The sequence below is a fragment of the Schistocerca gregaria genome, chromosome 7 (assembly GCF_023897955.1).
Source record: "Schistocerca gregaria isolate iqSchGreg1 chromosome 7, iqSchGreg1.2, whole genome shotgun sequence".
In the NCBI taxonomy this organism is placed as follows: Eukaryota; Metazoa; Arthropoda; class Insecta; order Orthoptera; family Acrididae; genus Schistocerca; species Schistocerca gregaria.
The window spans coordinates 207,428,935-207,439,670 of NC_064926.1; the positions used below are offsets into that span (position 1 = coordinate 207,428,935).

A 10,736-nucleotide genomic window follows, 5' to 3' on the forward strand; every position below is an offset into this window, starting at 1 on the left:
TATCAACACGTGTCTCTTATACGTTGCAAATTTTAAACTTTCTTGCACGAAACACGCTTCCCTAACAATGCTGATTTGTATCCAGTCTCATTTAACGATTACGTTGGCTTCACATTCACACTAAAGAATCCACTGCCACGTCCTGTTTCCATATTAGTTAAACAGTGACTGATTCCAGAAGCCTTTCCATTTTACGTTCTACTCTCTATATGTTTCTCCACGACAATTACTGATGCTCAGAAACGATACTGTGTCAACCATGAATATGTTAACTAATGTCGCCCGTCTTTTCACGAAATACGTAAAATACAATGATTAGTAAATCGAAACCCTTTGCTGCCAACAGGTGTTGTTGATATACATCAATAGGGACAGCTGAAATGTGTACCCCGACCGGGACTCGAACCCGGGATCTCCTGCTTACAAGGCAGACACTCTATCCATCTGAGCCACCGAGGGCACAGAGAATAGTGTGACTGCAGAGACTTATCCCGTGCACGCTTCCCGAGCGACCCACATTCCCAACTGTCCACAACCTACATATGCAGTGTTCCTAATAGATATTTGGCCATTCACTCATTACTCGCGCCAGGCTAAGCTGACGAGTCCTGTAAGAGTTCGGGCAAAGTGTGCGCATTTGCACAGAAGAAGGTCAATGGCCGGGTAGCCTTTAACTATATGAAGATGGTATCTGTTCCCGATACAGCGTTTGCCATATAAGCAGAGATCCCGGGTTCGAGTCCCGGTAGGGGCACGCATTTTCAGCTGTCCCCAGTGATGTATATCAACAACACCTGTCGGCAGCTAAGGGTGTCGATTTAATTATCATTTCATTCTAGAGAAGCTGCACGGTCATCAATGGTATCTGTTCTTTCGGGAAGAGATACCATCTTCATATAACTAAAATACTTTTCTTCTACAAACCGACGTAACACTTTTGACCATTAATTGCAGTTTCTGTTAAACTCTGTACAGTACCTGCAGCGTGCCACCGTTCCGTACAGAAGCCCATCGCCGACTCTCCACCCCACACGAAGACGGCGCGTGACAAATGGCGCGCGAACACTGTTGTTACTATACGGCATGATAATGGTGCCCAATGCTGCCAGCTTCCCAAAACGAAATAAGCTAAACGTTTCTTCAATAGAAATCCAGACAAAAGCTGAATTAAAACATAGTATGTTATTGTGCAGTTTTATTTTTTTGCAATAATTTTATAGCTGGGACGCGCATATAAAATATCAGCTCATTTTTGAAAACCAGGACATTTTCAAGCAAAAATATGTACAAATAAACAACGACATGTGAGTTTATTTCGTACAACTTTCTTTTTCTGACAGCAAAAATATGAATAATGTGGCTGCTACGTATTTTCAGGACAAACTTCACAAAATAACGTAATATTATATTATTCCTTGCACTGTAATACTTCATTTTTTCTTAGACTTAGCGACAACTGTTCCTCTCCTTAGTTCGGTCGTTGGAATACTGTCTATTGCAGCTGTGAATCGTATAATTTTTGTGGCATCCTGCACAAATCAAAGTCTGCTTTGCTTGGGACTCGCTATTGTGAAGTTGCGGTACTTTGTTGATGTCAGGTATGTTGCAACTGCGTTTCCAGAAACGCTCCCAACTGTTCATATTTTGTAGTTAGCTTTTTGTTCTCGGGCAACGGCCTTGCCGCAGTGGATACACCGGTTCCCGCCAGATCATCGAAGTTAAGCGCTGCCGGGAGTTGCCGACCCTTGGATGGGTGACCATCCGGGCCCCCATGTGTTGTTGCCATTTTTCGGGATGCACTCCGCCTCGTGTTGCCAATTGAGGAGCTACTCGACCGAATAGTAACGGTTCCGGTCCAAGAAAACCATCATGTAGACCTGGAGAGCGGTGCGCTGACCACACGCCCCTCCTATCGGCATCCTCATCTGAGGACGACACAGCGGTCGGATGGTGACGGTGGGCCACTTGTGGCTGAAGACGGAGTGCTTTTTTTGTTCTTGTGTTCGTGTATAGTGAGAAGTCCAAAAGGCACACAAACATCGGTTTAGTTTGCTTTTCTGTGCTTTTTAATTCAATGTAATAATGCATTTTTATGGAATATTATAGCGTGTCTTGAAATCTTAGCTCAGTGCAATTAATTTTCTCAATCAACATCGATTTTAATGTTGTCGTGTAGTCAATAAAAAAAACCATGAAAAGACCAAATTATTGAGAAAATCTTATTTGGAAAACACTTGTAAGGTGTCAGGCAAATCCAACACCTTCCATGAAAACCCTGACATGATAAGCAAATCCAGTAGTACGTCACAAAGCTCCGAATAAATCATGACATTAAATTAATCAAAGTAATACGAGTAACGGGTGACAAATGGAATACCACAGACTAACACAAGAATGCCTAAATGCATGTCATACCTTCCCACCGTGAGACAGACGCAGTTCCGAGGGGAGAAAACAGAGAACAGAAGCTGAGAGCTGAACCGTTTTAAGCTGAAGGCCCTACAATAAGGGACGGACACCCACGTCGCCAGCTAACCGCTAGGTCCACCCCCCCCCCCCCCCCCCAGCCCATGTTAAAAGCTAGAGCCCTCCAGAAAAACAGTATAGGTCTTACGATAACACAAAAAAGGCCACACCACCCGCAAGTTTTAGCGTGAGACTTTTTCGCGTCTCTGTTACGTTGCAAACTTTAAAAACATTGCCCCACCAAGAAAAGTATAACGTTTATCATTGGATGGACAGAAGTTTTGTAGGCGGAGCTTAAGGTTAACATTGAGACCCTGATTGGTCAGATGAAAACACATCCAGATAGTTTTTTTAAAAAAAACAACTTCGGTAAATTGTACGAAAGAGAAGTTAGAAGGGAGTTGCTTCCGAGACAGCGAGGTGAGCGGAGCTGTGCTGCCCGCCGACCCCTGACGAACACCAACAAGGTAATGAACGCACACGATGCCGCACAACAGCGCATAAAGCTTCACTCAGAACTGCAGAAGTCTCAACTGTTACACCCCCCTTTTTGCGTAATACTAGTGTCGATCGTCAGTTAAAGCTCATGGTGTTCACATTTGCCACTTGAAGTAAAAATCTGAAACGCGATGATTTTTCTGTTACACAGTTATTGAGAAGCCACATCAGCTACTGCAATTTACGACAAGTTAGATAAGTAATTAAAGATAATTGAGGGTCACAGTAGACCATTTTGATAGTTTTTCTCTTTTGTGAAACTTAATTTATACCTAGATTATAGATGTGATATGGCATATGTCATCCTTCGATCCAATGTGGTGTGTGAGGAATGTTTCCTGAAAGTTTGGCCGTACCTTTTTGTAACACCCTGTATAGTTCAATCATATCTAGTCGGTCAATACCGCGGTTCGATGACGTCCGCATTGTTACTTTGTGCCAGAAATGGCTCCCAACATGGTAAGTGTCCAGACGTCCAGGAGTGAACCAAAGAGATGTTCTTTGGACATGGAGGAGATACAGAGAGAGAGAGGAGACCTGTCGATGACATGCCTCGCTCAGACCGCCCAAGGGCTACTACTGCAGTGGATGACCGCTACCTACGGATTATGGCTCGGAAGAACCCTGACAGCAACACCACCATGTACAATAATGCTTTTAGTGCAGCCACAAGACGTCGTGTTACGACTCAAACTGTGCGCAATAGGCTGCATGACGCGCAACTTCACTCCCGACGTCCATGGCGAGGTCCATCTTTGCAAACACGACACGACGCAGCGCGGTACAGATGGGCCCAACAACATCCCGAATGGACCGCTCAGGATTGGCATCATCGATGAGTGTCATATATGCCTTAAACCAGACGATCGTCAGAGACGTGTTTGAAGGCAACCCCGTCAGGCTGAACGCCTTAGATACACTGTCCAGCGAGTGCAGCACGGTGGAAGTTCCCTGCTGTTTTGGGGTGGCATTATGTGGGGACGACGTACGCGCTGTTGGTCATGGAAGGCGCCATAACGGCTGTATGATGCGTGAATGCCATCCTCCGACCGATAGTGCAACCTTATCGGTAGCACATTGGCGAGGCATTCGTCTTTATGGACGGCAATTTGCTCCCCCATCGTGCACATCTTGTGAATGACTTCCTCCAGGATAGCGACACCGCTTGACTACAGTGGCCAGCATGTGCTCCAGACATGAAATGTATCTAACATGGCTGAGATAGATTGAAAGTGGCTGTTTATGGACGAAGTGACCTATCAACCACTCTGAGGGATCTACTCCGAATCGCCGTTGAAGAGTGGGACAATCTGGGCCAACAGTGGCTTCATGCCACGACGAATACAGGCATGCACCAATGCAAGAGGACGTGCTACTGGGTATTAGAGGTACCGGTGTGGACAGCAGTCTGTACCACCACTTCTGAGGGTCTCGCTGTATGGCGGTACAACATGTAATGTGTGGTTTTCATGAGCAATAAAAAGGACGGAAATTATGTTTACGTTGATCTCTTTTCCAGTTTTCTGTACAGGTTCCGGAACTCTGGGAACCGAGGCGATGCAAAACTTTTTTCGATGTGTGTAGTAAATTGTTTATATGGGTCCAATGGCTCTGAGCAATATGAGACTTAACATCTGAGGTCATCAGTCCCCTAGAACTTAGAACTAATTAAACCTAACTAACCTAAGGACTTCACACACATCCATGCCCGAGGCGGGATTCGAACCTGCGACCGTAGCGGTCGCGGGGTTCCAGACTGAAGCGCCTAGAACCACATGGTTACTGCGGCCAGCTAAATGGTTTATATCGGAGTCATGAGTATACAGAGTACTTTGCAGATGTCATTATAAGTCCTACTTTGGGAGTGGTAAAACTGTTACATCTACAATAAAAGAATAATCGTTCTCTAGGCAAAACAGAAATAACATTAGCGCCATATGGCGGAATTTTCTTTCTTGTAAGCCCTGACGCTTTGCATCGGCTGGTCTTCTGCTTGCTATGATAGGGGCACTCCCTCGTTTGCAATAACCGAGTATCATGAGCAAACTATCGTGTTTATGTTCACATGTGGAGCTTAGTACTATACATACACGGTGAGTAAGGAGTCAACGTTATACATTTGTTCTGGTGCCACGTCTTTAAAATAACATGGTGTGCCATTTATATTCTTATGACACACTTGTCGAGACTGTCTGATTCTGTTATTATACGGCACACAGCGATATTCTAACATTGGGTAAGAATTGTAGACTTAAATTATACTTTTTGTGCCGTATCCATGCACTGTATTATTTATGCATGTCGACACGATTTATATATGTCTTATAGAGGGTGATTAGACTGCTCCCACCACTGTCGTTTTATGCAACCCGCCATGTTATACCTGACCTTCATATATGAAGCGGGAGATTTTCATGTTGCCTTGCTCGCCTCGTGCAGACTATTAGTCCTACAGAAAAAATGAACAGGATCTTTTTGTAGGAAAATTGATACATTTCAATTTTGTACTGGAACACTGCCGCTAGTGGCCGTAGTTTTCGAATTATTCAAGAAAAATGTACAATAGTGACTTTCAGAAACATCCCCACCCCCATACTCAGTCGCCATCGGTCAGGATTTCTAGTGTGTTGTTCATGGAACTTCCTCCTACCACTGAACAAATATTTACAACTGCACGAATTGTTTCCCACATTTGACCTTTATCGGTCTTCATTGACTGGCCTTATTACGCCACCGGACACTTACAATTTGTAAAACTGACATTTGTGTAAATTTTACCTACAGTTTTGTTCATTTTAACAGAATAAAATGAACAAGTCCATCGTTGTATCCGTCAGGACTTCTGACTGCGAAACTACTGTGGTTGTAACGGTTAATCTTGGATCGAAATGTCTACCAAATTAATTTTAGCGTATCGTTTACGAAAGTCGTTCATTACACATGGCCACGTTCAAATTACTAATGTAAGCCCACAGTGCGGTGCCGTAATAGCTGAATCAGTAGAAACCAAAACAGGTCGAATATCGGGAATAGTTGGTGTAGTTGAAAATTTTTGTACAGTGGTAGGAGAGAGTGCCACGAGTAACATACTAGACGTCCTGACTGGTGAAGGGTGATAGTGAGATGGAGGAGCGTTTGAAGTCGATAAATGTGGTCTCCAGCAGAAACATATCCCAGTACAAAATTACTACGTTAAATTTCTTGCGTAAGGGTCCTGCTCATTTTTTTCTGTACGACTAATAGTTTGCAAGTAGCGAATAAAAGAATACGAAAATCTCGAACCTGGTTTTTTAAGGCCAGATATAACATTGTGGGTTGCATAAAACGACAGCGGTAGGGGCAGCTGAATCACCCTGTACAATTCGGGTTTCAGTCATGCCTACTGAACACGCTTTCTATTATTCACATATCATTTGCGGTTTGCATAAAACGATAGCAGTAGAGACAGCTGAATCACCCTAATGCGGAGGTCAGTCATTTCCACCAGACTCGCGTTCAGTTGTTTACCCATCATATAACATTTGGACTCTACAAACAAAGTAAAAAAAGATAGTTATTGGCAATACACAATTTATCTAGAATCCGTTATAGTTAACGGTGTGATCATTTCTGAATCTATGCTACCTCGTCACCCTACAGCTTCTCAACTGCACGGAGTATTCCTGTAAGAGACGTATTTATTTGAACATCTTCATCTGTTCATCTGATATGAGATTGTTGGTTCTGTTTCACCGTCTTATAGCTTTTGGTTTCTTGTGGCAAAGTAGATGTTTTCATGTTAACGTAAGAGAAAAGTGTAATGTCTGAGGTCTAACACCAAGATTGTAACACATCATTGTCACCCATGCTGTGGGATCTTCCTCTTTTCCATTAAGAATATCCCGTAGATGTAGACTTTGTCGAGCGTGGAGTGGATTGATTGATCTTCCAGCAAGCCGCATTAATTCCATTGTGGTGGAATACTAGGTAGGTGTTTCCCGGCCTGTGATAGAAATAAAGGTCATTTCAGGAAACATGTTCCGGAGGAGTCCTATTAAGTGAGGCAGGAAAATGAGCGACTGTAATACCTGCATTCATCCTTATTCTGAAGCTGACTGCCTGAAAGGCCTAGATGTTAAAATGTTTTCAGGGAGCTGCAGCGAGCTCGCGAGATCACGGAGTCGGATGCAGTCCTTGCACGCTGGAGATGAGGTGGTCCTACAATGTACTGAATTTCTCTTAAGTCTGTAGTTAGCGATAAGAAAGTTTCTTTTTTCAAATATAAACCGCCTAGTACAAATCAAAGTGCTTTACCGTGGCTGGGCGGGGATTTCTGCTTAGTCACTTTTCAATTTATTACGCGAGTCTTGCGATTTAGTGAGCGTGCAAGAGCTCCCTGTGAATTCTTCATATCAGACTAGGAAGGCATTAGCGCGAACAAGACGTGGTGGGTAACGAAGCACACGTTTGGCGAAGTCCAGATGAAGACAATAAATTGCGTATGCTTCAGCATTAGCTTGAAGTGCGGTGCTCCTCTCTGTCTTTTGAGTTGAGTTTGGTTCAAATGGCTCTGATCACTATGGGACTTAACTGCTGTGATCATCAGTCCCCTAGAACTTAGAACTACTTAAACCTAACTAACCTAAGGACATCACACACATCCATGCCCGAGGCAGGATTCGAACCTGCAACCGTAGCGGTCGTGCGGGTCCAGACTGTAGCGCCTAGAACCGCTCGGCCACCTCGGCCGGCCAGCTGAGTTTTGACTGTTGCCCTGTTCTGTCTTGGTGAAGATTATCAGCATAAGGCTCTAGGGATCACTAGGAGGCGATGTTTTGACAGTGCATTTTCTAGTTCAGTTGTCAGTCTTCCGATTACTGTTACACAGTTGGAGGGCATGAACAATTGCTTTTTACGCACTGACTCTCACACAGCCAAAATGTGGCTTACGACATGTAAGTTCCCAACACAGACACACCATTCGAACTACCAACCCTTCCGATAGACAAATTGGGCATCTTTAGGCGCTTTGGCTAAGCGATAGACTAATTTTATTTGTCGAGATGTCGGTCGGGTAAGACCACACGGTAGTTGCCACCCACCCACACACACACACACACACACACACACACTTCTCGGTGTGTAGCGCTGTCAACCGCCCGACAACGTCGTTTGTCACTGCACACGGGATTAAATGCTGTTTTGATAGGAATGATAGAGTGTGAGGCGGATGAAACTTTAATGGCAGAGTTTCTGGAGAAAATTAAAGTCTGCAGATATTTGTGGGAGACGTCGTGTGAGCAGTATAGGAATGAAGATGCAGGAAATGAAGCAGCTGCTTAATTTTTTAACGAATTCATAACTGTTTATGTGACACACACACACACACACACAGAGAGAGAGTTTGGACTGTTGCCTTGTTCTGTCTTGGTGGAGATTATCAGCATAAGGCTCTAGGGATCACTAGGAGGCGATGTTTTGACAGTGCATTTTCTAGTTCAGTTGTCAGTCTTCCGATTACTGTTACACAGTTGGAGGGCATGAACAATGAATAATGAATATTTTATGAATAAAAGTCCGTCGAGTACTCTGTATTTCGGTTTTTAACTCGGATTTACGGTGCTTACTGATAATCAAATCTAAAAACCGAAATAGATATAGATTTGACCTTAGTTTTCATTTCCTATGCGTATCGCAAGTAAAACTTAAAAACCGAAATACAAACAGCCAGTTTCAAAAATTCCAGGCTATATCGAATCCAACTGCTATGAATAGCAAAGTCTGGAATTTTCTTAGTTCTAATACTTTCTAAACGCATCATTTCTAATGTATTAGTTCTTGTATTTATTAAAGACCTGCTCCACCACCATTTATAGTCTTTCTTCTGCTAATCTGAAATGAAATTCTTAAACATAGAGTGGTATCTTTTATGCCAGTACATAAATAAGTTAATACAGATTACAAATAAATTAATACATTTTGCATGAGCATCTTTTGTTTTGTGTTTCTTCCACTTCTCCCGGCGGTCAGTTCGTCAGTTCACCTGATGATGGCAACGTGGTCGCTTGCTGAAATATTGTGCCCGTTGGACACTAACAAAAACGGTTCAAATAGCTCTGAGCACTATAGGACTTAACATCTGAGGTCATCAGTCCGCTAGACTTAGAACTACTGAAACCGAACTAACCTAAGAACGTCACACACATGCATGCCAGAGGCAGAATTCGAACCTGCGACCGTAACAGCAGGGCGGTTCCGAACTGAAGCGCCTAGAACCGTTCGGCCGCAACGACCTGCGGAGACTAACACCCAGCTGTTCACCCACGAATTCTTTTGTCATCTTTACTTTATATATTTTGCTTTGCATGATGTATTTCCTCAGACACGTTGCAGGTTTCAGGAATCAGTTTAGATAATAACTGTTGGTACACAACTGCTCTGAATTTGCGGCTCTCTTTTCATCTGCCAGTGTCCAGAAACCGTAATGTAGCTAACAGCCTCTCCTCGCACCTTTCAGTCTCTCTCATGACTGTAGTCTTTTTCGTTGAGAATCGTTTGATGATGTTCATCAGCTGCGAAATGCATGTTTCATCCAATTTTAGGTAATTACGAGAACCATCGACTCCCTGTACCTTAAGCTACAGACCGTTGGTATATTTGTTAGCATTAACCACTTCTTTGCCCTGTTTTCTCTCTTCTTCCCTTTGTTAGCTCTAAAAGAACCAAGGCTCACCCTATCTATTGTTTCTGCATAAAAACAAGTGTGATCTCGTAGAAAATAAGGTCAGTGAACTTACGGCAAACGAATGACAACATCAGGGCGGCGCTGTAATCGCTGAGTGCAGTCGGTCGATACGTGTGTAGGCTGCCACGAAATTGGTCTTTCTAAGTGTAGCAATGTAGGGAGTTGGCCGAGGTCCACTTATAAATTTTCCAGAGCTGCTCTTCGGAGAAATACGCAGCTTAATTTGTCTTGCGCGTCAGGAGCGCATGGACTCCGGCAGCGGCCGCGATTGAGACTTGGCTAGGCGCCACGGAAGCTCCCAGAACGAGACGTAGGAGCGTTTCAGTATAACAGCGATTACAAAAGATGGATCATAGCGTAATGGATGGAAGGGAGGCCAGAATTTGAAGGACCACTGACCAATAGGGCTCTTGAGAGCGAGCACAAGTTAAGACTTGACAAAGAAAGTGATGGAAATTTGCAATGCCGTTTTCAAAGGAACAACTCTGCGGTTTCCCTTAAATGATTGTAGGTAAATCACGAAAAAACTGCACTATCTGATCAAAAGTATCCGGACAGCCCTATGTAAAGAGGAACTGACCACTAGATATCACGAGAGGCGCACTCGCCACTATATGAGTAAGGGTGGAGTGCTTTTTGTCATTAGAGACGCATTGACAACGTAACTGGCCTGTTGGGAGACGTGTATTAGTCGTTGGACGTCACATGAGTAGCGAATTCAAGTTAATTGTTGGTGATCAGATTGTAAACCGGAAAAGCAAAGGTGGTATAGAGTCTTGTACTGCAAGGAGGCAAGGGAGAGGAAATAGTTATGAGTGGCCGGTATCTTGTTTCTGCAACACAAATGTACATGTGGATTAATACCGTTCTTTATTTACATGAACTGGAAGCATTTACTTAACTGGAATAGAATCCATGTTTTGTGGTACTAGCTCGTCAGTACTAGCCCCGCTATAGTCACTAATCTCATCACTATATACTGTCGTAGCTAGTGACGAACTAAACCTGCTCTGTGAATAAACTGACAGACGCCAAACTGGTTGAGTGA

At 43.6% G+C, this 10,736-nt stretch overlaps 1 non-coding gene across 1 annotated transcript; it reads right to left on the reverse strand.

Moving 5' to 3' along the window:
• Positions 1-385: 385 nt before the first annotated feature.
• Positions 386-460, reverse strand: Trnat-ugu (transfer RNA threonine (anticodon UGU)). Its single transcript has one exon. It is a non-coding gene; the product is annotated as a tRNA-Thr (tRNA).
• Positions 461-10,736: the final 10,276 nt, after the last annotated feature.